This window comes from Canis lupus, chromosome X (assembly GCF_011100685.1).
Source record: "Canis lupus familiaris isolate Mischka breed German Shepherd chromosome X, alternate assembly UU_Cfam_GSD_1.0, whole genome shotgun sequence".
Lineage (NCBI taxonomy): Eukaryota > Metazoa > Chordata > Mammalia > Carnivora > Canidae > Canis > Canis lupus.
In genome coordinates, this window is record NC_049260.1 from 84767328 (window position 1) to 84793918 (window position 26591).

The 26591-nt window shown below is 44.7% G+C and overlaps 1 protein-coding gene and 1 pseudogene across 2 annotated transcripts in view; one reads left to right on the plus strand and one right to left on the minus strand.

The window, feature by feature from the left end:
* Nucleotides 1–26591, plus strand: part of PAK3 (p21 (RAC1) activated kinase 3) — a 261715-nt gene that overhangs the window by 42559 nt on the left and 192565 nt on the right. The window contains exons 2-3 of one of the 2 annotated variants that reach the window (XM_038588082.1): nucleotides 8220–8315; nucleotides 12277–12338. The gene's annotated coding sequence lies outside the window, so the exon portion shown is untranslated. The remainder of the gene's footprint in view (nucleotides 1–8219; nucleotides 8316–12276; nucleotides 12339–26591) is intronic. The other variant, XM_038588084.1, reaches the window with a different exon arrangement.
* LOC100685281 lies at nucleotides 6132–6713 on the minus strand (annotated as a pseudogene).

Sequence of the window (26591 nt, forward strand, 5' to 3'; positions counted from 1 at the left end):
GAAAAAGCTAGCCTAAGTATAGCCAGTAGACCCTGGCTGCGGGAATCAGAGTGATACAAGCTTGGCTGTGAATTTGTGAGGCCTAGGAATCTGTCACTTGCCCACTTTGGTCTCTGTTTTTTTTTAATCCACCTCTCCTGCCTCACAGGATAGCCAGAAGGTATAAGTGTGGAGAAAACAGACACACATTTATTTGGAAACAGTTAAAACCACATATGAATGCAAAGTATTATTGTTGTTTTAAGTGTGCTCTTTGCCTCTGGTGGTTGGACATCTTGGTGTATAACCTGAAATTTGAATTGGTAAAGAACATTCCAAGAGAGGTCTAAAGTCCCTGGAATTAATGAGGAGAGAGGGTGGAAAGAGTCAGGAAAGACAGGAACAGATCTCCCATGAGTCACAGCCCTACCACTTCCTTAAACTGTCTGCGTGTATGTCTTTCAGCAGCTTACCGAACCTCTCTCAGCCTCTTTTCTCATCTGTAAAGTGGGTTGTTGTGAAGATATGAGTGAAATAATCAGTGGAAAGCTAGATGCCAGCAGCACTAGCATGGGGCAGACTTTTGATAATAATTATTATTGTTAGTGATGCTACTTCTGTGTGCCAAGGAGAACTGGGATTCCTTAATGCCAGTGCATGGCTAGTCCTTGGTAAAATATATATGTTTCTGGACCTCATCCCCAAGACATTTTGCTTCCATAGGTTTGGAATGGAGTGTAACACTGCATGTAACAGGGACTCCAAGGGATTCTGATGTGGGGCCAGATTTGGGAACCAATGGTCTAGAGCAGTAGTTTTTCAAGCTGCCAATTATTACCTACTGCTTGGGAAATCAATTTAGCGAGTGGTGACCTGCATTAAAAAACAGAAAAGGAATGCAATAGGAAAAAGCAGTGTGCACTGCACACGGTAAGGGTTAAGTATTGCTTCAGAAATGTTTGCCGTATGCTTATATATATAATTCAGTAATGTATGCTGTATGCATGGCAGATGTATTTCTTACTGTAAGTCATGGTGAAAAGTATTTGAAATACCACACAGAATGCAATCTTCCATTTGGAGACACTGGTGTCCAGAGAAATAACCTGGCAAGTCCCAGCTCAGACAAGAAGAAATGACCAGTGAGATAATGGAGTAGGATCCATTTCTCTTCTCTCTCCATCTATCTTCTGCTATGCTAGGGTCGACAGAATTGGTTTGTTCTCTAATTAGAATGAGTTTTAATACCTTGTAATGGGCCTGACCTGAGATGAAGGGCAAGTGAGGGTATTGCTACAGGTATCAGGCTAACTGCATTGACCCCATTAGACAGAAAACGTATCTGGGTTTATTGGGGTGTTCAGTTGTTCTTGATTAGTGAGCACTTTGTACACACACTTAGCTTTCTGCCTTCTCCCAGACTTTATTTCTGAAGATTTTCTTTATTTACTTATTTAAGAGAGGGTGGAGGGACAGAGGGAGAGAGAGGGAGAGAATCTCAAGCAGACTCCCTGATGAGTGGGGAGCCCCCATGTGGGACTTGATCTCGTGACCCTGAGATCATGATCTGAACTGAAATCAAGAGTCAGACGCTCAACCGACCGAGCCACCCAGGCACCTCTCCTTCTCCCAGACTTTGATATTCATTTTAGCATTTGAAACCCTTTTTTTGCCTTTGTGAAATTGCATAAATTTGTTTCACTGCATGCCAACCCACATCAGTGTCTTTTGACTCCTCACTTGGTGTGTTGAAGATAGTAGCACTCCTAAACCTTTCTAGGCCTCATCCTCAAGAAATTCTGATTCCATAGGTTTGGAATGGAGCATAAGAATATGTATGTCTTCCTTTGGAATTTTGATGTGGGGCCAAATTTGGGAACCAATGGTCTAGAGCAGTGTTTTTCAAGCTGCCAATTATTACCTACTGCTCCGGAAATAAATTTAGAAGTGGTGACCTGTATCAAAAAAACAGAAAAGGAATGGCCGTGCTCCCTCCAAAAGGAGCAGTCACTCCAGGGCTCCAGCACACTTCCATCATATAGGGATGAGGTCACCTCCCCAGCAAGGCCTTCTCAGACCACCCTCTATAAACTGTAGGCCGTGCAGGATCCGCCTACCCCTACCACTTCAGAACCCTCCATCTTCTTTATATTTTCCCCATGGTGCTTATCACAACCTAACACACCATGTTGTAAATAATAAACACAATGAGAAAAATAATCCCATACATCCAGATCTTTTTTTTTGGGGGGGGGGAAGAACTGGAAATCAAATTTTATGTGAAGTCTTCCACATGTTAAACATTTTTATTTATTCATGAGAGACACAAAGAGAGAGGCAGGGATATAGGCAGAGAGAGAAGCAAGCTCCCTGTGGGGAGCTGGATGTGGAACTCGATCCTAGGACTCCAGGATCATGCCCTGAACCAAAGGCACATGCTTGACCACTGAGCCACCCAGGCGTCTTGAGTCGTCCAAATTTTATTTTATTTTTTATTTTTTATTTTTTTTAGATTTATTTATTTACTTATTCAGAGAGAGCGAAAGAGAGGCAGAGACACAGGCAGAGAGAGAAGCAGGCTCCATGCAGGGAGCCCGACGTGGGACTCGATCCTGGGTCTCCAGAATCACACCCCGGGCTGCAGGCGGCGCTAAACCGCTGCGCCACCGGGGCTGCCCGTGTCGTCCAAATTTTAAATGTGGCTAGATCTTCTGATTTTTCTGGAGAGCCCGGAAATCCAAACATTTACGTAAATGTGTTGGTCACCAGATCAAAAAGAAAAAAAAATACCAACACTATATAGGCCAAAGGAAATATGTCTGTGATGCAGATTCAGTCCTCAGATCACCAGTTTGGGACCTCTGTCATAGATCTGTGGACAGTTGGGCCACTTGAAGTCTTGGAAATTGCTGTTTTCTATTAAGGAAGTGCAGCCTCAGGTTAGGTACTTGCCCCATGGTCACACGCTAACTTATAGCGGAGCTGGACCTTGAACCCAGCTCTCTTGCTTCCCAGCGCTCTCTCATAGCTCCCCTGCTGCCTGTGAGGCTGCCTCTCTTCTGCTGAGGGAAGAGCTCAGCTGCCCTGTGTAGAGGCCAGCCTTCGGTTCAGTCCCAGAGCCCTCCTCACAAAGAACATAACAGAGTCATCACCACCCATCTGATAAGCCCCAGGCACTTCTCACCACAGAGTGTATGAATTTCCCTGCCTTCCCCATCTCAACCATGGATATTGCCTCTTGCTGTGTTCTTTATTACTTTTGCTCCAGTGATAGAATCAAGACAGGGTCTTTATAGTACAGTGTTATTAGCATTACTCCCAGCCAGCAGGGCTCTCGGGTAGAATTTGTGTGGTCTAGTGCAAAGAATCTGGGGCTCAGAGTCCAGAGGGCGGGACTCAGCATGCCCTGAGACAACTTATTTAACCTCCTTGGTCCTCAATTTCCTTCACTGTAAAACTGAGAGAAATACAATTTGCCTTTCTTATCTCCCAGGGCTACTGTGAGGTAAAACCGAGATAATACATATGAGTGCCCTTTGAAGAGAACATGTTACAACGGTGAGGGCATAGTATTTTTACAAAATCACGAATTGTAATCATTATTACAAGAATCATTATTAAGCACCTACTATGTGCAAGCGAATACCATGTACCATTTGCTCAGGGCAACTCGAGGAGATTAAGGCCTAGCTACCTTTCATAAGTTATAGGGTAAGTCAGACAAAGGGCGACATATGTGAGTGGAAAGAGCCAGCGCTGCAAAGCTGGAAATGACCTGGCCTGAGTGAAATGTACAGACTATACAGTGAGAGAGAATATGGTGGAAAGGGCTGATTGTGGGATGATCTGCATGGAGTAGAGGGTTCAAGTAGTACCCGACAGATGATCGCTGCTCCAGCTTCTCCATGAGGCCAGAAGACAGAGTCAAAACATGCCTTTCATGAAACCAAAGAAGAGTCCAAGTGGGATGGTGGGTGTGGGTGATGACACGACAGGAGAGCCTAGTACTGTAAAATGGCCCTGACAACAGTTCCCACTTCATAGGGCTATTCTGAGCATGCAAGATGGTGATGTGTTTTATTTTTTTATTTAGTTAAGATTGTATGTATTTATTTATTTGAGAGAGAGAGAAAGAGAGAGAGAGAGAGAGAGAGAAAGCGAGTGAAGAGGTGACAGAGGGAGAAAAAGAAAAAGAAGCAGACTCCCTGCTGAGCAGGGAGCCCAATTCAGGACTCTATCCCAGGACCCTGGGATCATGACCTGAGCTCAAGACAGATGCTCAACCGACTGAGCCACCCAGGTGCCCCAGGTGGCAATAGGTTTTAAACGTTTAGCACCGTGCCTGATACGTGGTGAGTCCTAAAGATGGGCTAGCTGCCATCATCATCATCATCATCATCATCATCATCATCATCATCTGTTTTTATCTTACAGTGAAGTCAGGGCACGTGGGAGCCTGCCTGATGTTAGTTGTATTGCTTTGGCCAAGTCAGATCACCTCCCTATTTCTCAGTTTCCTGGTCTTCCGAATGGGAATACTACCAGTGCAGCCGACAAGGATTCAATGAATGAATTCAAGTCAAGTGTCTGGCACAGGGTATGTCCATAGTAGATGTCAGCCACTCCAGCTCCTATAGCCAGGTAATCGTCATGTAATATGGCTGCACAGCAAGAACTCGAGGAACATAAAATCATGGACACCCCAAAGCTTACTACTGAGACACCAGTCCTTGTGCCTATTTTGAGATCCAATTCTTTTTTTTGAAGGGCTTTTTTGTTTGTTTAATACATCTGAAAAGAATGCGTATACAAAGAATTGAGACATGAGAAAGCATTGGTTCAACACTAATGAATCTACAAGAATTAGGATTTGGGGAAGGGGAGAAGATTACCTAAATATTTTTAAAAATTGGAAACTGCGACCAAAATAAGTGGATAAAATCCCTATTAACACTTGTGAAGAGTCTTCATAAGACTCCATGACTTTTTTTATTAAACTAGAGAGCCTTAACTAGCTACTCTAGGGTTCCTCATATGCAAAACAGAAATAAGGGGATTCCCCTGACTGGTCCCCATGCTGTTAAATGTTCTCCCCACCCACACCCACACCCCCAGCTTCTTCATGAAGCAGGTCTCCATCCTCCCAGCTTAAAAGAGGATGTGCATCATTCCATAGACATCTGTCTCCTAGTGCCACCTCTCACATTTCTTTGATTTACCCGGTCTTCAGTTGTGTTCTAGGAACACCGTATCATACACTATTAAGCTAGACACCTATGCTAAGCATATAAGAAAATGACTGACCGGGAAAAATGTTTTTTAATTACATAATCTATTTGATGTATTTCAAAACGTGCAATACTTTTCTTCGTTTATCAGTGAAAGAAGTTAGAAATTAACTTCAAAAAAATTCAGCAAATGGCAAAGTTCCTTGAAAGTCACAGTCACATATATAGTGCATACTTGAAAAGAGGAGGGGCAAGATAGGTTCCACCCACTTTCATGAGTTTCATCAAATACTGGACCTACTCAAGGGTGGAGAGAAAAGGCAACTTTAAAAAAGGAGTGTGTTATTAAATGAGGCATTTACTATACTCCTTCCTAAGAGCCCCAGGTGGGGAACAAGTTTTCTAAACTAGATCTAGGAAGTGGAATGTGGAATCAATCCGTCCTCCTCCCCTTAAGAGCTGTCCAATGGTTAATGAATTTAAAAAACATGACTAAATAAAAACAAACCCCACACACACTTCCTGCACCACCACCCCACCACCCCCACAAAAAAAGGAAAAAAAAACCCTAAATGTCCCAGATCATTCTCCAGAGTGGATGGAGGCCGGGAGCAGTTTCAACTGTTACAGAGTCATTACAAGCATGCCTTGCTTTTAAACAAAAAAAAAATTTTTCGAAACGACAGAACAAAAACTAGTACTAATCACTTTTTGACAATACACCATTACTCAAATTAACTAGTACTGAGAGGAGAAAGGGGACCATACCTATGGGCCTTGTCTCACACGAGTGCATGTGGGTAGGTGCAGGGCATTTGTCATTATTGCAAAAATGAATTTTAATGTTTAATCTTTAGTTTGATTTAACATTGGTTTTAGTACAATGCTGACACCAGTTGTGCAGAAAGGGCTCTGGAGAGATGTTCATAGCAGTGCACACCTGAGGCTCTTCTTCAGTTCTGGAGGTTCCAGAACCAATATTGCTTCGTGAAATACATTCTTTAGGCCTTTCTGTGTGAGTGCAAAACAGTCCACATACTTGACCGCCTTCAGGTCATGGGCCAGCTTTTCAGCAGTCTCTGGAGTGATAGGCTTCTGTTTGTTCTTGGCAAGCTTCTCAATAGTATAGGGGTCATCTCGGAGATCAATTTGGGTCCCAACAAGCAAGAAAGTAGTCTCTTTGGACAGTGGTGAGTTATCTCAGGCACCCCCTTTTCCTTCACATTTTCAAATGAGGATGGAGAGACCACTGAAAAACAGACTAGAAATACATCTGTTTGTGGATAACTCAGCAGTCGTAATCTGTCATAATCCTCTTGCCCTGCAGTATCAAAAAGTCCAAGGGTATATGGCTCTCTACCAATCATAACTGTGACTGCATACTTGTCAAAAACAGTTGGTACATAGTACATACTCAGATGGAAATTTGTTTGTTGTGTAGGATATCAGGAGACATGTTTTACCAATGGCACCCCTGCCCACAACAATGCACTTAATTGTCTGCATTGCTGAAACAGTTTTGTATCCACTTTAAATATTTCAAATTCAATGATGACCTCAGCTTCTCCTCCAGGGCGTTGGCAGCACTGCCGAGATCCAATTCTTAAATTGGAAATTTCTCCTCTGTCAAGGAAATCAAGACTGAAGAGGATGGCAGGAATTTGGGGTTTAGAGATCATTGTGTGAAACAGTTACTGAGCACCTCCTGTGGGCTGGCTGGTGCTCCAGGGGTGGGAGTTCACGAGCAACAATGGGACAGGCAGATTCCCGCATTTAAGCAATGTATAGACACATGGAGGGAGATAGAATAAAAATATAAAATGTTATGTTGCACGATGTGATGTGATTTAGGATCATGCTTGGCATTTAAGAAAGAACTGGGAAGCCCTGTGGCAGGAGTAGAGCGAACAAGGAGAAGGGTAATAGGATGTCAAAGAGGTCATAGGGGCGGCTGGTTCAGGGCTTTGTAGGCTTATGTGATGACTGTCATTTACAGGGAGTGAGATGGAAAAGGCATGGGGGAGGATCTTGTTCAGGGAGGGACGTGATCTGACTTCCATTGACCATTTGGCCCTCCCATAAGCAGTGGATTTTGCATCCACAGGCTTTGCATGATAAGGACTAAGGGGGAACAGCCCTGGTAGTTCTTGCAGAGCTGTCCTTAACCACTCTATAGACTGGAGAGAGAAGGCTCTTTGGTCCAGAGGACACGGAGTGGAAGTGATGACACAGAGAATAGGAGGAAGCATTGGAACCTTTTAGAGAGGGAAGGGACCCAGTTAATGTGATTCTGCTACTGGGCTTCTGTTCACCCAGCCTTGACCTACAGTACGTACCACCCCACCATCCCGCTCAGCCTCTCAAGGTCAGAAAGCCTTGACAGGTTTACTAAAAGTCGGCCTTCTTGCCACCACTGGGTGGCAGTAGTCTTAGATCTGTCTCAGGAGCAACCCAGAAAAAGTGCCCACTTTCCATAGGAAAGCACTATTTGAGATGCGAAGGCAGGTGGGGATACTATGCATCCCCAGACTTTTCTCTCTTTCCGGCCCCGTATCTCTGGTCCTTTCAAGAGCCACTCCTGCTCTGGGATGGTTTCAAATCTGTTCATCACTCTCGTGACCCTCCTCTGGAGGTGCTCCGCTTTGTCAGTGACCTTCTTAAAATGTAGTGCCTAGAATTGAATAGGAGACTTCAGGAGGGAACAGCAGAGATCGCAGTGCCACATTTCTATTCTGGGATCTAGAAACACTGCTTTGATTAATACACCCTAAACTTTTGCTCCGTTTTTAACAGCTAAATGATTAAGCGACAGTAAACTAACTGTTGGCTCAAATTATACTGTGGGTCAACTCAAACCCCTAGATCTTTTTTGAATTGTTTGTTTTTATGTAAGCTGCTGCCAAGTAATGGTTCCCTTACTCTGGCATCACAAAAAAGGACTTTCAAAATTTTAATTGAGGAGTTTTACTTTATCTTACACATTTTACCTTTTTTTTTTTTTTTTAATTTTAGTTTGGTATTCCAGCCCATCTGAGCTTGTATTGAATCTCAGCTTTGTTCTTCAACGTATTTGATATCCCTGCCAGCTTTGGGTCATCTTCAGACGTGGTAAGTGTATTTTCTGTGTCATCTAAGTTATTAATGGAAGTGGAAAAGCCCCATGGCCTTTAGAGACTTTTCTGTTGGTAGTCATCCGTGCGTTGGGTAAAATTCTTTCATCAGTTGCCAATCCATTTGACTCGTGTTATAATCTGGTTAATCCGTTGCTGTCTTGTCTTAGCCCATTCATGAGAAAGTTACAGGAGACAACTTCAGATGCACTGCTGAATCCAAGATATGTTGTGGTTACAAAAGGCAGTGTGGATAAAGGATGATCTAAGGTAGCACCTTTTGGGTTGTAAAATGGAGACTATTAGGGTTTTCCCCCCAACTCTGAAAGTAGTATTGGCTTGTTGTGTTAACAACATACCAAAGTGTATGAATTAGAAAGTGTGAGTCCTTCTGTAATTCTTCGTGCCAACACCCTGCCGGATAATGGTGGCTAATGATTTTGGGTGTGCATAAACAGATCTGTGATTTACATGGTATCATATGATAGAGAATGTTGTGTAACTTGCTTTTTTTCACTTACAATCTTTTGGAAACGTCTTTCTTTGTCAGAACATCCCTTACAATGACAACCTAGTGTTCTTTCCTGGGGATATTTCCTAATTTATATCATCAATCCTGTATCGAGGGGAATTCACATCATTGGCAAATTTTTGCTGTTGCAAGTAGTGTTGCTTGGCGAACTTTCTTTGCTGGCTTGAGATGTTGTGTTGGGTGCTGGTTTCTGAATCCTCTGGATTCCCTGTCCTTTTTGGATCTAGTTGTCAATGTTCTAAATTCCAAGGGCTACTTTCTACTAAGAGAGAACTAGGGGGGAACTGCCAACTCCCTACTCACCAGGGTTTGTGTTTGAAAATCTATACTTTGTTTTCCCTTGGAGTGAAGTTAAAACTGTTGGAGCTTTTGGGGGCCTTTGGAAGACCGAAGCACCCCAAGATCAAACCCTGAGTGACAGACAGGCTTGATGGGAGTCTCTGCCCTGGTTGGAGTAGGTGAGGTGGTTAAGAGCCAAAACAGGAAGGAGAACTGCCTTGCCATCGAGCTATTATACCCCATCACACGCAAGCTCTGGCAAGTAAGGCCACTTACTGAGCCTCAATAGGCTCCTCCTTTCTCATCTTCACACCTTTCCTCCTCCGTGGTGTGTGTGTGGGGTTCCATCCCTGCACAGGTGCACCTCCCAGAGAAAGGTAGGAGCTGCCTCCTCTGAACTTTTAGAACACTTTAAGGGCATGGGCTTGAGAGTCAAGGCTGCATTTAAGTATCACTGCTGTACCTGCCCAGCTCTGTGATCTTGGATATGTCACTCCTTGCTGGGCCTAGTTATCCTCATCTATAGAATGAAGATGTACCTATATAAGAGATTTCAGAGCACCAAACCCAATGCCTGGCCACTAGGAAGCACTTCAAGTTAGCTGCCATCATCATCATCATCACCATTATGGGTGATCATATTACCTACTCCATAGAGTTGTGAAGATGAAGTGAGAACATACGTAAAACATTCAACATGGTTTTCAGCATAAATTGAGTACTAAATAACTGGTAACAGTTATTGATTATATTTATACCTCCCCTTGGATACTTACCTCATTATGTCTTATGTTTCTTCTGTTTGTGTTCAAGTCTTGATCCCTTCCTACAATTTGTTAAATTCCCTTGAAAGCAGAGTTCTCTCTCTCTCTCTCTCTCTCTCTCTCTCTCTCTCTCTTTCTCTCTCTTCCAGTCTCTCTTCCTCTCTGCGCAGGAAGCATAAAAGACCCAATGCTGGTGATTAGTGTGGCCTTTGAAAATTTAGATGAGTCAATGTTGCCATTACTTTTTCTAAGCCTCTTGATCATGGTATTGTTTTCTAGTTTGAAAGCATCTCTCCCATTAACTGATCAACGGGACCTTGTCCCTAGGGCAGGCCATAGCATACACATTCCAACCACTGAGCCACTGATCACAGAATTAGCAATGTACGGTATCTTAACTTTGGAAAGTTTTCCAGAAAACAGTGGCCCTGAGTGTGTTTGCATCTGGGTAGACTGGATTTGTGTACCACTCTAAGACTTCTGCTGTCTACATGGAAATGGATATTAGGCAAGAACCTAGTTCAGGCCACCACCAAGTCCCCCTTAAACTACCACAAAATAGTCTTCTAAGTTGTTTCACCCATGTAGTCCAGACAGCACTGCACAGTAGAAAGAAGTAAAATGAGATTACATCATTCACCTCCTCAAGACCCTTCAGTGGCTCCCATTTCATGTAGCATCAAGTCCAGTCTCCTCATGGTCTCCAAGGCCCTGCATAATCTGGCTCCTGCATATCAAAGTCATCTTGATGCATTCTTCCTCTTGCCCACTCTGTACCACCCACACTGGTCTTCTGTTGTGAGAACATGACAAGCTCATTCCTGCCTTGGTACCTTTGTTTTTGTTCTGTCCACCACCAGGAATTGGATCCCACCTATGCCTCAACTTTCCCAGAGCTTCCTTTTGTCCTTCAGGTTACCGCTTAGATGATACCATCTCAAACCAAGATCATTTATTTAAGCCTTCTTCCCTGCTCACCCTATCTCAAGTAGCTTCCTGATGGTTCATGTACCTCCTTGTTAACCTCAAACTCACTGGTTCTCAGCCCTCACTTCACCTTAAGAATCACCCAGAGAACATTTTTAAAAAATGGTCCCTTCTAGACCACAGAAATCACAACCTCTGGGAATAAGGCCTGGGTTATCTCTATTTTTAAATGTTCCCCTGGTAATTTTAATGTGTAGGCAAGGTTCACAGCCTCCATTCTAACCTATGAGCTTGTTTATTTTCTTCTTAGTCCTTATCACCAGGTGTAATTATTTTCATTCATTCATTTATTATTTATTGAGCGCCTATTTTGTCTGGCTGTACTCGAAACACAGGGATTAAAATCATGAACACACACACAAAAAAAACCACAAATTCTAACCCTTTATGAAACTTCCATTCTAGTGGGAGAAGGCAAACAATAAAGAAGATCAGCAAATACGCATAGTCATATAGCTTTATATGTATATATATATATAGTATTATGGACTGACTGTTTATAACTCCCCCCACCCCAAATTCATATGATGTAACCCTTACCTCCAATGTGATATTTGAAGACAGGGCCTTTGAGAGGTGATTAGGGTTAGATGAGCTCATGACGGTAGGACCCTGGTCTTATGAGAATAGTGCCCTTATAAGACAAGAGACCAGAAAGCTTGCTCTCTCCCCGATTCCACCTCCCTCCCTCACACACACACACACACACACACACACACACACACACAAAGGTTGTGTGAGCCCACAGCAAGATGGCAGTCATGTAGAAGGCAAGAGGAGAGACTTTAGAATGAAACTGACCTTGCTGGCACCTTGACCTTGGACTTCCCAACCTCCAGAACTGTGAGAAATACATTTCTACTGTTTAAGCCACCCACTCTATGGTATTTGGTTATGGCAGCCCGAGCAGACTAAGACATACAGTATGTTAGATTATGATAAGTGATCAGGAGGAAATCTACAGCATAAAATGGAGGTATTGGGGGGTTTGGGTGGGGGGGGGGGAGGGAGAAAAGTTTTCCATAGAATGGCCTGGAAAGGTGAATCTCGAGTGAAGATTTGAAAGAAGTGAAAGATCTAGATCTGCAGTTATCTGAATATAGAGCATCCAAGGCACAGAATAGTAAATGCAAAGGCCCTGAGGCTGGATTATACCTGGTGTGTTTGAGGAGCAGCAAGGGGGCCAGTGTGGCTAGAGAGCTGAGAACAAGGGGAAGATTGGTAGGAGATAAATTTAGAAACTTAATAGAGGGGAGCAGATAATATAGAGCCTTAGAAGTTATTTTAAGAGCTTTGTCTTTTACTCTGAGTAAGAAGGGTTATCACTGAGGAATTTCTAGCAGAGAGTAGTATAAGCTGACTGAGATTTTAATAGGTTCACTCTTCCTTCCATACAGAACTGAATCGGGAAAAGGGTAACAGCAGCAAAACCTGCAAGGACGTCACTGCAATAATCTAGGTGAGACACAAGTGACGATGGTGGCTTGAAGAAGGATGGTAGGAATGGCACTGCTGTGAGAACCTATGAGAAATGGTCAAAATCTGGTTGCATTTTGGGAGTTAAGATATACAGGATTTGCTGCCAGACTGCATGTTGGGCATGAGACACAGTGCACAGTCAAGAAGGACAACTTGCTTTGGGGCCTGAACATCTAGAAGAATGGAGTTGCCATTACACTGAGATGGGTAGGGCAGCAGCGGGAGAATAGGTTTTAGGAGGAAACATCAAGAGCTTAATTTTGAACTTGCTAAGTTTGAAGTGCCCACTAGACCTTCACTTGGAGATGTCAAGTAGCAAGATAGATCCTGGACTTTATAGGAGAGGTCTGGCCTGGAGACAGAACTTTGCAAGCCATGAGATTGGATGAAATCTCCTAGACAGTGAGCTCAAGTAGAAAAGAGAAGAAGCCCAGGGACTGACACCTAAAGCACTCCAAAGATTAGAGGTTGGGTTGTGGAGCAACAAGCAAAGGGGATTGAGCAGAAGCAGTCAGAGCAGAAGGAGGAAACCAACAGAATGTGGTTTCCTGGAAGCCGAGAGAAGAAAGTTATTTAAGAAAGAGTGAGGGCTCACTTAGTGTCAGCCACTGCCAAGAGTTCGAGTAAGATGAGGACAGAGATAACCACTGACTTTCGGATTTTGTAACAGGTAGGTCACTGGTGATCTTGATCAGAACTGTGATGGCAGTGAGTTCAAGAGAGAGAAGGAGAGAATTTGGAGGCAATGAGCATAAACAGTCGCCCCAAAGTTTTAGTATTAAGAGGAGGACAGAAATGGGGTAGAAGCAGTATCTCAGGGGGATTAGCCTTGAGAGAGAGTTTTATTAATTTGGGGGATGGGAGAAATAATATTCTAAAGAAAATGACCGAGACCCCCAAATCAGAATGTCAGTTGGGTGAGGGCAGGGCCTTGGTCTTGGGCCATAACCTCCCACAGTGCCCAGTGCAGAGTAGGCACTCAGCAAATATTGCTGAATAAGTTAATGATCAAATGACTGCAGACATGCAGGAGAGTAAATATCAAAGAGCTGAGTAGCAGGAGAAAGTGGCAGGTGAATGGAGCAGCACCCTAGTTTCAGTTCTAGTCATTCCTGTACTGCTCCTGGCATACCAAGCTTGCCCTGGGGCCAGACAGCCAAAGCAGGGGTTGGTGTGGCAGGACTCTCTTTGCCAAGAGGGCATACAATGTCTCTGTAGTCATCTGTTCCAGGGAGAGGACAGGCTCTGGGACTGTAAGAAGCAGGTGTGGTCAGACAAGACCACAGAGCTCAGGAGGGTGCCAGAGGCGAAACCACTTTGCGTCATCACCGTTCTCCAGGCATGGCCTGTCTGTCTGCGGCACTGGGCGCGTGTGAGATGCGTGCCACACCAGCAACCCTGCCTGCCCTTGCTGGCTGGAGGGTAATTAATAACATCCTGTAGCTCAGGCCAAGGAACAGCAAAACTGGAGTCCACAAAGGAGAGGCGCATGCCCATGCAGTGCCTGGTAGTCTTGGCACCTGGCTTTTCCCAGTTGCTGCATTGCACAACTTCCACAGGGTAAGGTGATGGCTTGGCGCAGTGGGCCCTCCCCATGGGGCCTGTGACTCGGCTGTCGCCAGGAAGATGGCACGGCCCAGCACTGAGCTAGTACACAGAAGGCACTTGACAACTTTTGGATGAATGAACCCCTGGGGACTCTGGGAATTGACACAAAAAAATGAGGAAAAAAATGCTTCCTTTTCCATGCCTTCCCTGCTGCCACACTTTACACCCAGACACAGCGCCATGTGGGGCCAAAGCCAGTGGCAAGTGCGGGTCCTGGACATGGCAGAAGACACAGGGCAACCCCCCTGGCTAATTGGCAGCAACCCCAGACAGACCTTTTCCATCTTCTCACCTGGCACCCAAAGACTCCACCATAGTGTTAGGTCTTAAGAGTCCAGAAAGTTAACTTCAACCAGCATTGACCTAATACCTGATCTGGATCACATCCTGTGTGTTTTCTCAAAGTTGTAACTGTAGTACTAAATATTCCAATAATTACTACTACTAATTGCAGCTAACAGATACTGAGCGCCTACTATGGGCCAGGCACTGAGCTAAGCACTTTACATACCTTGTCGGTTGTACTCCTCATTGCATCTCGGTGAGGTGAATACTACTGTTGTCTCCAGTGAACAGAAGAGATTCAAGCTACGTAGGGGAAGGGTGGAGACTCAAGCCTGGTTCAGTCTGACTATGGAATCACATTCTCCATAGTCCTCTATTATAGCATCAGGGTGCTCTCTTTAAAAATGTAAAACAGGTGATATCATTCTTTTGGCTTAAAAGCCTCCAGTGGCTTCCCATCCATACAGAGAATTCAATCCAACTTTCTTCCTAGGCCATCAAGGCCTGGCGGCATCCAGCCTTTGCCTGCCTCTTCGGCCTTGTTTCATTCTTCTCTCCTCTTGCCCTAAAAAACCTGCGGAGAAGGCTCTGGAGCCAAAGCAGTGCTCTATCTTCACATTTGGTAGGCTGACTTGGGTGCTTACCCCTGCTTACAGTGATCCTTCCCTTGGAAGATGCCTCCCAACATCCAAACAACCATCTCCAAAGCCCTGTATCAAAGGGTGGAAGCTGCCTAATGATTGGCAGTACACCTGTTGTTCCACGGATACTTGTTGGGATAGTTTTAGTACTGCCTCTCTCATGTGTACTATAAGATCATAGAAGGTTGACAGTGCCCCAGACCCTGTCCAACACCAAGAAGGTTGAGATGCTCAGAGATGAGCTGAAGCCCATATTCTCATTCCGTGACTGCTGGCATTTGGTGAGGCAGTACTGTATGTCGAGGGGAGTATGGGAACGGCTCTGGACTAGACACATATGAATTACATCTCAGTCCAGCTCTCTCCCTTGCTAGCCCAGAGACCTTGGATAAATCCTTTCAGTTCTCTAAGCCTCGATTTCCTTATCAGTCAATGAAAGTAATAGTCTCTGCCCCTAAGGCGTTGTTTTGAGTATCTTAAGATGATTTATTGGATAGTGTTCTGGAAGGTACAGAAATTTGCACAATGCCTCTCGAGTGCTTACTATATTCCAGATCCTGCTCCAAGCTCCTCACATGTATTCTCTCCATATCAGTCCTCAGACAAAACCTTAGTGTGCTTTTTTCGGGCTGTCGCTTAGTCTGTTCCTGTTCCTATAACAGAATACCATAGACTGGCTGGCTTAGAAACAACAGAATTTTATATTTTCCAGTTGTAGAGGCTAGCAAGATCTGAGATCAAGGTGCTGGCAGATACAGTGTCTAATGAGAACCTCTCGTTGGTTCATAGATGCTCATCTTCTCACTATAGCGACACATGGCGGAAGTGAGCAAATAAACTCTGTAGGGTCTCTTTTTTTTTTTTTTTTTTTTTTTTTTTTTTTTTTTTTTTTTTTTAAATTTTTTTTTTTAATTTTTATTTATTTATGATAGTCACAGAGGGAGAGAGAGAGAGAGGCAGAGACACAGGCAGAGGGAGAAGCAGGCTCCATGCACCGGGAGCCCGATGTGGGATTCGATCCTGGGTCTCCAGGATCGCGCCCTAGGCCGAAGGCAGGCGCCAAACCGCTGCGCCACCTAGGGATCCCTGTAGGGTCTCTTTTAATAAGGACACTGACCCCATTCAGGAGGGCTCCAGCCTCATGAGCTGATCACCTCCTAAAGGCCTCACATCCAAATGCCATCACACTGGGGATTAGGTTTTGACATAGGAATTTGGGGCGGATACAAACATTCAGTCTCTAGCAGCAGGGGAGGGTAGTACTTTTTCAAGTAAAAAAATATGGCTACCATTTTGTCCAAGCGTTCGACCATTTTTCCCCCACTGGGCTACATGCTACGTGGAGTCCTTTGCCTATTACTGTTTAGTTTTGTGGTAGGGGACTCTCACCCTACCTCAGTTGTCTTACCTACTCCTCCTCAAAGCCACAAGAGGTTCCCACATACATGATATTCCACAAAACATCATCTCCCATGACCAGAAAGGAGTGTGGGTGCCTGGTGGTCTAGTTTCTGGTGGTCTGGTCTGTATCTTCACAAATACTGAGTACTTCCGATGTGGTAAGCTCCATTCCAGTCAACTGGAAATCGAACCTGCAGCCCATGGACAAAAAAACCCCAGCCTCTCCAACCTCTCACCTCTGTAGTATTCTTGCCCCAATGCGCAGTCATCGTCTCACCATGAGAGAACAGCAGACAAACTTTGATTGAAGGAAACGATCTCATAATTGGCCTGTACTTGTCAAATCATCAAGGTTATGAAAGACAGAAACTGTCACAGGTTAGAGGAACCTAACAAGACATGGCAACAAATAGAATGAGCTCCTGGGTTGGATCCTTGCCTAGCAGAAGGACACTGGTGAGAAAACGGGGAACATTTGAGTAAAGTTTGTGGATTGTTGATAGTGTTGTATCACCATCAATTTTCTGGCTTCGATACCTTTGCCATTATTTTCTATAAAGATTTTGTTTATTTAGTTTTAGAGAGAGAGAGAAAGAGAGAGAATGAGAGATTGAGCAGGAGGAGGGGCAGAGGGAGAGGGAGAGAGAATCGCAAGCAGACTCTATGCTGAGTGCGGAGCCTACCCCAGGTCTAGCTCTCGCAACCCTGAGATCATGACCTGAGCCAAAACCAAAACCAAGAGTCGGGTGCTCAACCGACCGAGCCACCCAGGCGCCCCAATACTTTTACCATTATTATGTAAGTTGTTAACATTAGGGAAGTCGAGTAAAGGATATACAGTAACTCTCCGTGTTGGGTTTACAATTTTCCTTTAAGGTTTAAAAGTATTTCAGGCATTTTGAACCCTGTCAGGCACAGATATGAGAAATGCCAGAAGGATAAGGGCTGGACATTGACAGTATCCGCTATGCTTCCTGAATCTCAGTGTCCTCATCTGTCAATTAGATCCACTAATTATGTATTATTACTTATTCTTCTTATTAAAGAAGTTGCAGGGGAACCTGCTTTTGAAGTAAAAGAGAAATGTCAGCCCTAAACATTCCATTTTATGATAGAAGTTACAAAAGAAAAAGATCATCACCCCATCCTCCAGAAAAAAATAGACTGCTCAATAAAATTATTTCAAAATAAAAAGTTAAAAATATCCCTGCCTTCCTGGGGTTTACGTTTTGGGACGGTAAAAGGGAGAGAAGGAGGAAGGGAGATGGGGGCGACAATAAATAAAATAATCAGTTATTTGTATCAGATATTAGAAGTTATCATATTGTATAAATTATATTATTTATATTGTATATTAGAAGGCAGGGGGCACTATGAAGAGAAAGGAAGAGGAAAGGCAGGTAGGGAGGAGGAGAAGGGTAGCTTTAAAATGAGATGTTCACTGAGAAGATGACATTTGAATAAAAGACTTTAAAGAAGAGAGGGAGCAAGAGGCCCAAAAAGGAGGGCACCTGTCAGAGGGAGTGGCTAGTGCAAAGGCCTTGAAGCCTGACCAGGTTAAGGAGCAGTAGGAAACCCAATGGACCTAGAGCAAGGTAAGCAAGATCAGTGTGCCTCCTCCCGTGGTCCTAAACATAACAGACAGAACCTGGCCACAGAGGAAGGATCAAGGGAGTCAAGCAATAGACACTAAATCAAGGTTTCCAGCAGAGTCACAGACGACAGAAATGCAAAGGGAAGGGAAGAGCAAGGAAGTGAAATTGCTGGAGTCTAGAATACCTGTCCAATTTCTGGTGAGGAACCACATCATTAGTAAGCACCATGATAAGGTTCTGAGTCTCCCGTTCTTCTTTCCTCTCCAGTCATTGAACTCTAATTAATGCTGAGTGTGGCAGTAATACCACAGCCTAAGACATCTTTCTGCTTTCGCCTTAATTGAGAAGTGTAATTTGTAGCATAGAGGGGTGGGCTGATTTTTCTTGGACTAATAAGTGGGACTGATCAAAAACCTGGAACATATTTCTGGTTTGGTTTATGTTTGTTATCGAAAGTCCCCGAGTCATTCAGTTAGCATCATTTGGATGTTTGGGGTCTGGGAACATATGCACTGAACAGAATGCAGGCTGTGATGCCGCACAGGAAGCAGCCCCCTAGTCTGATGTGTGCCTGCAAAAGACAGGCCGAGTACCAGAGGGGTTCCCTGGAGGCTCCTCAGCTGGCAGCCACAGCCCAGGATGCTTCCTCTTCCAACCATACAGGAACAGAAATGCACACAGGGAAAGCCAGACTGGCTGCATGGGAGGCTTGTAGACAGCAGTGGTCATTTGGAACATTGCAAGCCTCCCAGAGGTCCACAGAAGTGTGTTTGCTTTGTCCTTCCAGCATTACAAAGACTGGATGAGAAGACTTAGTGGGTAGTATCCTACAAAGTGTATCACATATGTGCAAGGTGTTACTACTCTTGTTGTTGTGTACCATGGGGAGGTATAAAGAGGATAGACCTACAGCCATAGTGTTCTCTGGTTCCCTACTTGTCCAGTGTTATAGAGGGATAGTTACTTTCCTTTTAAAAACAACACTTACCACGGCACCTGGGCGTCTCTGTTGGTTGAATGTCTGCCTTTGGCTCAGGTCATGATCTCAGGTTCCTGGGATAGAGCCCCATGTCGGACTTCCTACTCAGCAGGGAGTCTGCTTCTCCCTCTCCCTTTGACCTTCCCCCTGCTTTTGTGCTATCTGTCTCTCTCAAATAAATAAATAAATAAATAAATAAATAAATAAATAAGTTTTTCAAAAAATAGAAACAACACTTAACCATTTTAAGCACTTACTATGTGTTGGGCACTATGAGTGAATGCCTTGCATGCATTATCTCTTTTAGTCCTCACAACAACCCTGTACCATGGAACAGGTACTGTTTTTCTGTTTCAAAGTTGGCTAAGGGAGGCTCAGAGATGTTAATGCATGCAAGGTTGCACAGTAAGTAGTTAGAACCACTTATGCGCAGGAGACCAACACTGGGATTCTGTGTCCTTATCTCTGTGCTAAAGTGCGTTTTAAATACAAGATGCACATGCCCCAACATGGCAGTTTTGGGTTTCCAAGAGGGAGGGCATCAACTTCCTTCTTCAGGCTCCATGTATAAGGATGGCTGAAGAAGGAAAACCTCAAACAAGTGGGCCACTCCAGCTTGGAGTGATGCTGGGCAGGAGTGGGCACTTGATTGAAGAGGTGCTGTGGCAATATCTGGCTTCCCAGCTTGAAAGGCTGGACCAAAGATGAGACTGACAGAACAACTCTGAATTCCAGAAATACCCAGAATAGCAATCACCAACTTCACCCTGTCCATGTGCCAGTGAGGAAGCCAGAGATCCTGAGTGGTACTGAGACTTGCCCAAGGTCACACAGCTCGTTAGAGCTGGCAGCTTCAGTAGAATCCTGATCTTTAGGCTCCCAGTTCAGGGTTTTCCCTCCACTGCACCCCCACCAGCCCCCCAGATTCCATGGGCAACACTCAGAGAGGAACCATCTCCTTGTAAGTGAAGCCGTTGTCTGGATAGTGGCCCTCAGTGTGGCCCTGGAAGCTGCAGCATCGACATCATTTGTGCACCTGTTAGAAGGGCCAATTCTCAGGCCTTACCCTGGACTTCCTGGACCTGGGCCTCAGTAATGTGCCTTAACAAGCCCTTTTGGTGAGCCCCATGTATGCTCAAGTTTGAAAACCACTGGCCTAGGTGGAAAGCCAAAGTGCCAAGTGCTACAGATGTCAATATGCATTCAGAGCATTGGCTGGCACCGCACCAAGAGTAGTCTTTGTAGGGAAGGAATGAGACAAGGCCTGCAGCTCTCAAGCCACATCTGCATAGCAGAGTCACCTTCAAACACACATGACAGTGACAGATAGTTTTGCCAGCTCAGCAGTTCCAGGGACACGCCAGCTTCTCTGCTATGGACTGTGCATTGCGGCCCTTGGAAGAACCATTGTGCAGGGTCTTCTGAGTTGGGAGGGAATTCAGAGATTACCTACCCCTCCACCCACCTCTACCGCATCCCTGGCAATGCACCTGACTGGCACTCTTTTGGCTTCAGCATTACAGGGCCACGGTGATGGCAAGCTCAGCTTCCTGTAAGGAAGGATGGAGGTGGATAGGAGGAGGAAACACGTAAAGGTAACAACATAAAAATAAAAAGTAGTATAAGCACTAGAGCTGACGGCCATGAGAACGCTGAGCCAGAAGGAATGAATTGTAACACTGGAAAGTCGGGGGAGCCTTCATGGAGGAGGCGCTATTTGAGCTGGACGAGATTTCAGCAGGCAGACCCAGCAGAGGCAGAAAGAAGGTTGTTGCCATATTTCCATGAACAAAAATGTGGAGGCACAAAAACACAGGACACTTTCAGTGAAACCTATCTTGACAGGTCTAGTAAAGACGATATGCTCAGGAGTGAGACTCCCTACTAGCTGCCTGACCTTGGGCAAGGTACTGAACTCCTCTCTCGGCCTCTGTTTTTCCCTACTTGGGAAATGAAAGTAATGTATGTCATTGGGTTGGGGAAGGGAGTAAATGAGATAATGACAGGAAGTAGCCACCACAGTGGCTGGCACATAGCAAGCACTCCAAAACAGACATGACTACTTTGCTTTATATATAGTAGCAAACAAGATGGTTTGCCCGGACCACTGGATGTAGGACTGGGATGGTGGAGGTAATCTTTGGGACCAGGTCGTGGCAAGGGCTTTAAATGCCAAACTAAGGATTTGGGGCTTTTATTCTGAAGCAGAAGATTTGTATATTTGGAGGATGAATTAGAGCAGGATGATAGGGGAGTGGGGGAGTTAGGGGCCTAACTCCATCCAATAAGGATGGGGGAAGAATCAGGTTCAGAGCTGGGATATTGAGTTAGTGTATGTCTGAACTCCTCTATTACATATCAAATTGAGTTGAAGTTGGTGGAGCTCAAAATGTGTAAATGTATACATTAAATGTATATTTTTAAAATGTAGAGATGTGTAGGAGAGCCTGGATGGTGCTGTCAGTTTACAGTACAACTCTTGGTTTCGACTCAGGTCATGGTCTCAGGATTGTGGGATCAAGCCCCATGTCGGGTTCTGCGCTCAGCATTGAGTCAGCTTGAGACTCTTTATCTCTCTCTCTGACCCTCCTGCTCATGTGTGCTTGCTTGCTCTCTCTCTCTCTCAAATAAATCTTTTCCCCCAAAATGTATAGATGTATAAAATATATATCTGTATATACATTATATTTAATATACATGTTAAATAACTAGAAAGTGAAAATCGGTGGTTGGAGAGAATATTGGCCAGTTTGTTTTTTTATAGTTTTAATGTGAAAGACAATGCTTTTGTTAGCTTGGGTTAAACTATGTGAAACATCATATTCGATGAAAACATTTCCCAAAGCTGGCCTTTTTGTAAGAAAACTTGAGATCTGTGCAATTCACACATACTTGATAAATTTAAGCACATTCTGTCTTACTGGCAGGGACAGAAATTTGCAATAAGACACAGAGTTCTCTGATGACAGACGATCAGAAGCAGCAATGGCAAGTGCGCATGGGTCTGAATTTCAGGACATTTCTAATGGTGGTCTGGGTATTTAGGTAACCTTCATTTGGACTTTGGTGATAACCAGAGTCTTCTTTGGTTCCCCCATCAGGATGAACTACACTTCAGAATGTTCTTGAGTCTTGGGCCAGAGGGAATGATCTCATTTGGCACGTTATTGAGTGCTTGCAAAGAGGAAAGACACTAACCGCTCACAAATATTTTGCCATTGACTAACTGCAAAGATGCATCTGTTAAAGCAATCCATCTGAGCAGGCTAGTTGCCTCGAATATTAAAGAATTTCAATACCAGCTAAGAGCAAGTCGATTTGTCAGACATTTACAAAGCAGTTTTGAAGCCAAACGATCTCCTTCCTGCTTTTACCTTTCTTCCAGAATCTGTACACCAACACATATGAGGGTGGACTTGGCCTCCTTGGTCAGAGCATTCTCAAAGACAGCTGACATTCTTGGGCTGCCGGGAGACAGACATTTGGGTGGGAGGCGGTGCGGGAGTGGTGTGGCCATGCTGGTTCCATGCTAGGGAAACAATTTTGCACCAAGCCAGCTAAAGACCTTCAACTGTTGGTCAGTTCCCTCTCAGGCCTGCCAGGCTTCCCCTTTGCCTGCTCCCTGATGAAAACAGAACAGACCCACGGAGCAGTTAAAACTGACCAGTTGGAATGACCCAGATTCCTTAAGGAAATGCAAAAGCCCGCTGGCTCATGGGATTAGCTTCAGTTTTGCAGTTACTCCGCATCTGCACATTACCTTCTTGTCCTCTGCAGCCCCAGCTTGCTCTAGCTGCTCACCTCGGTAGCCGGCTTTCCGAGCCAAGAGAATCCCAGAACAGTCTCATTATGAGAAAGCAATCGGCCAGCCCTAGAGAAACTCCATGGCCAGACCAGAGAGAAAGATAGCTCTCACCTTCATTGATTTGCTGTGTCCCTATTGTTCTTTTCCCACCATCTGCCCTCACTCCTCTGCAATCCAAGGCGATGTAGCCAACTTGTTAGATGAAGCTGTGCGAACACAGCACAGCACATATATCACTCGAGGCTTCATTTGTTCTTGAAGAAAAAGAGGCCACACTGAGCAGCTATTAGGGGACATAGCAGGATAGGAAAATGAATGTTTTGTTTCCATTAAAGAAGGTGGCATCGAGGAGGATGCCTGGGAAGCTCAGTTGGTTAAGCATCTGCCTTTGGCTCAGGTCATGATCTCAGGGTCAGGATTGAGCCCCTCTTCGGGCTCCCTGCCCAGAAGAAAGTCTGCTTCTCCCACTCCTCCCTGCTTGTGCTCTCTCGCTATTTCTGTATCAGTCTCTTTCTCAAACAAATAAATAAAATCTTAAAAAAAAAGGAGGTGGCATCAGAAGCAGCGAGGAAAGGCACAGGCAAACCTCATAGGTGGTTAGTGATGTCAGAACTCATATTAAAGGAGTAAGCCGCCTAGACAAATTACACTTAGCGTTTACTGTGCTGCCAAGAGTTCCTACCACTATGATATATAGGACTCACAGAAAAAGCCTAGAGCACACATGTTCTTGGTCCCAGCTGCACATTAGAATCTCACGGAGAGCCTCAAAGTGTGTATGTGCAACTGCCCCCCTCAGAGGATCTGTCGTAATTGGTATGGGTTTAGGGCCACAGCACTGGTACTTCTTAAAAACTCTCCAGATGGGAAATAAGATTGCCATAAAGGACATCACCAATCGACCACATTTGAATATGGGCTGTTTATTAGATATCATCATGTCAGTGTTAAAATTTCTCAACTTGATAACTGTATTATGATTATGTAAGAGATTGTCCTTATTCCTAGGAAATATACACCTAAGTATTTAGGGGTGAAGGGCATGATGCCTGCAACTTACTCGGATGAAACAGAAATTTAAAAAAAAAAACCACAAGGAAATGTAGGGAGGGAGGGATAAAGCAAATATGGCAAATGCTAACATTTGGTGAATCTGGGTGAGGGCTTACCCTGCTGACAAGTGTTCTTTGTACTATTCTTAGAACTCTTCTGTTAGTTTCAGATTATTTCTGAATAAAAAAATCTAAAAAAAAAAAAAAAGCCCAGCTCCACAGATGAAATAATGTACAACCAGATTTGGAAACCATTGGATTCAGAGAAATAGCGGAAATGGGGACCTACTATGGATAGGTAATAATGAAAGCTTTTCTGAGCGACTGTCTCCCTACCAACCAGTGCCTCTCCCACTTTCATGCGCATGCAAATCTCCTGAAGATCTGATTAAACTCAGAATCTGATTCAAAAAGTCTGCAGTGGGGCCTGATAGTCTGCCTCTTTCATAGACTCCCGAGGGATGCCAGTGCCACCGGTTCACGGGCCACGCTTGGAGTGGCAGAGCTCTAGGACTGAATTACTCGGGCATAAATCTGTCAATCAGCAAGTGTTTTGGAACCATGTAGTTGGTGCTCAACTCTGCAGGAGAAATTTTCCAGATGAGTTAGGGTGGGCATGTGAAGCTCCATGGATTGGCAGCCCATCATCTTGACCTCTTGACCCTGGTGACTCCCTGCCAGCCACATGATCTGGTCCTGTGAGAGTCACTCTGATCCATTGAACAGAACAAGCATAAACAAAGGCTTGCAGCAAAGGGAAGGGGGTGTGAAGCAGTCTATTCAAAAGCCAGCCCATGATACAGGTCATGGGAGAAATTTAGCCCCTCCCGGCGGGTGGCATCTGGCGCCTAGCTAAGGCTTTTGCAGATAACAACGTAATTCTGACGAGGTGTCAAGGTACAGGCTGCTGGTTGTAGCATGCTCTGCTGTGAGAGGAGCCCAAATGTCTCTCCCCTGATGGGAGCAGATGGAGAACAGCCCCTGCCTCCATCAGAATTTTCTAGACTTCACCTCCCTCCCGTCCCGGTGTTAGCTCCTTTCCCCTCTGCCTGCATGCTGTCATCATGTTTTTTCCAGGCATTGAATGAGAGGCTAGCTTGTTGTTTGTAGCTCCCTTATTTGTGTCCAAATTAAGGTCAACTGACACAGATGCACAGCAAGAGGCAATGGGGCTTTCTGCAGCCCTCAGCCCCACAGGAGACCACAGAAGACAAATGACTGGAATTGGTCAGACCTGAGTTTCATCATAATTTTGCCACTGAATCACTGATGAGCATGGGCTAGTTAACATCTCTGAGCTTTAGGTTCCTCATCTGTTAGCTGGCGCCAATATTCGTATTAAATTCAGAGGGTCGTGAGCATTAAATGAGGCAGAGAGCATATAGTAGGTGTTCAAGAGATAGAAGACAGCCATTTGTTTGATGGGCATTTCTCTAATTTCTTCTGCGTATAGTTGAAGAGTAGTTCAAATCTAGTCCGGTCCTACCTGCTAGTTGTACAGATTTTGCATGAATTACTTCGTTTGGCTTCTATTTGAGTCTCTTGAGTTCCCGTGCTTTGCAGTGAGGCTGGTTTCAATTCGTAACTTTCGGGATTGCTGTAAGGACGAAATAAAAGGGGAGCCTGGGTGGCTCACTGATTGAGTGCCTTCAGCTCGGGTCATGATCCCGCGGTCCTGGGGTGGAGCCCCTCATCGGACTCCCCATGGGGAGCCTGCTTCTCCATCTGCCTATGTCTCTGCCTCTCTCCGTGTCTCTCATGAATAAATAAATAAAATCTTTCTTTTTTAAAAAAGAAAAAAGGAAGAAATAAGATCAGGCATGGCAAACACATTTCGGGCACATAGAAAGCACTTGGCCAAAGTGAATTATAACTGTTGTGGTTACTGTCAATATCAGCTCTTCTCTGAGCCCTTCCTATTATGAGTTGCTTCACTTAGCAGCCAAGCACTCTTAACAAGATCCTTGCAATCTTCTCCAGGAGACCTTCCCTGATCTCCATTATCATTACCTCAAGGGTGGAGGTCATATTGTTTCCACTGCTCTGGTGTCTCCATGGAATCTGGCAGAGAGTAGGTGTTTAGTACATGGAGCAGAGGACTCTGCATGGGTTTGGGTTTTAGCAGGTTGGTTTCATTTAGTTACTGAGTAACTTTGTAGCAACTCCTGGAACTTCTTGAGCCTCCATTCTCTCATCTGTAAAATAGGTGTGAGAGTCATTCCTCCGTCTGGGGCTCACTGTAGGGACTAAGGCCCACATCATCTACTGGGAAACTAATAATGTTTAAGTGTTATTATTGTCATTATTATCTGAGAAAACTCCTGCAGTCAAGGATCACAGGAACTGTTCTAAGAAATCTCTCTCTCATGCACACAGGCACACAGGCACACGCCCACACACACACTCACAGGCCACCACCATGAGCGGCAGCACAGAGAAGACAAGTTCCAAGGGAGACCCAAATAAGCATTCATTGCCTCTAAGAGGCTCTTTGAACCCCAGGCCAGGGCCAGTGTCTGCATTACACTATCTTTGAAACTGTGGTGGCCTGAGCCCCTGAGTTCTTTTTTTATATTGAGGTAAAATTCATAGGACATGCGTTTAACGCACCTTTAAGCAGGCTGTATCTAGAAGAAGGCAGAACTCATTCATTTGGCTCTCCTCCTGTCACGGTTCATGCCCTACACTGTTCTTCCCTATTTTCCTAGGTGCTCTCCTTCTTTCTACCCCTCTGCTCTTTAGAGCAACCAGGTAAATGTCTCTGGCTGGCATGTACATTTATAGAGAGTGGGGTTGTTGGCCCCCTGGGGAGATGCCAGGCCCAAAGGATGGCGCTGGCAGAGTGTGGGTCAGGGCTGGCAAAGCCA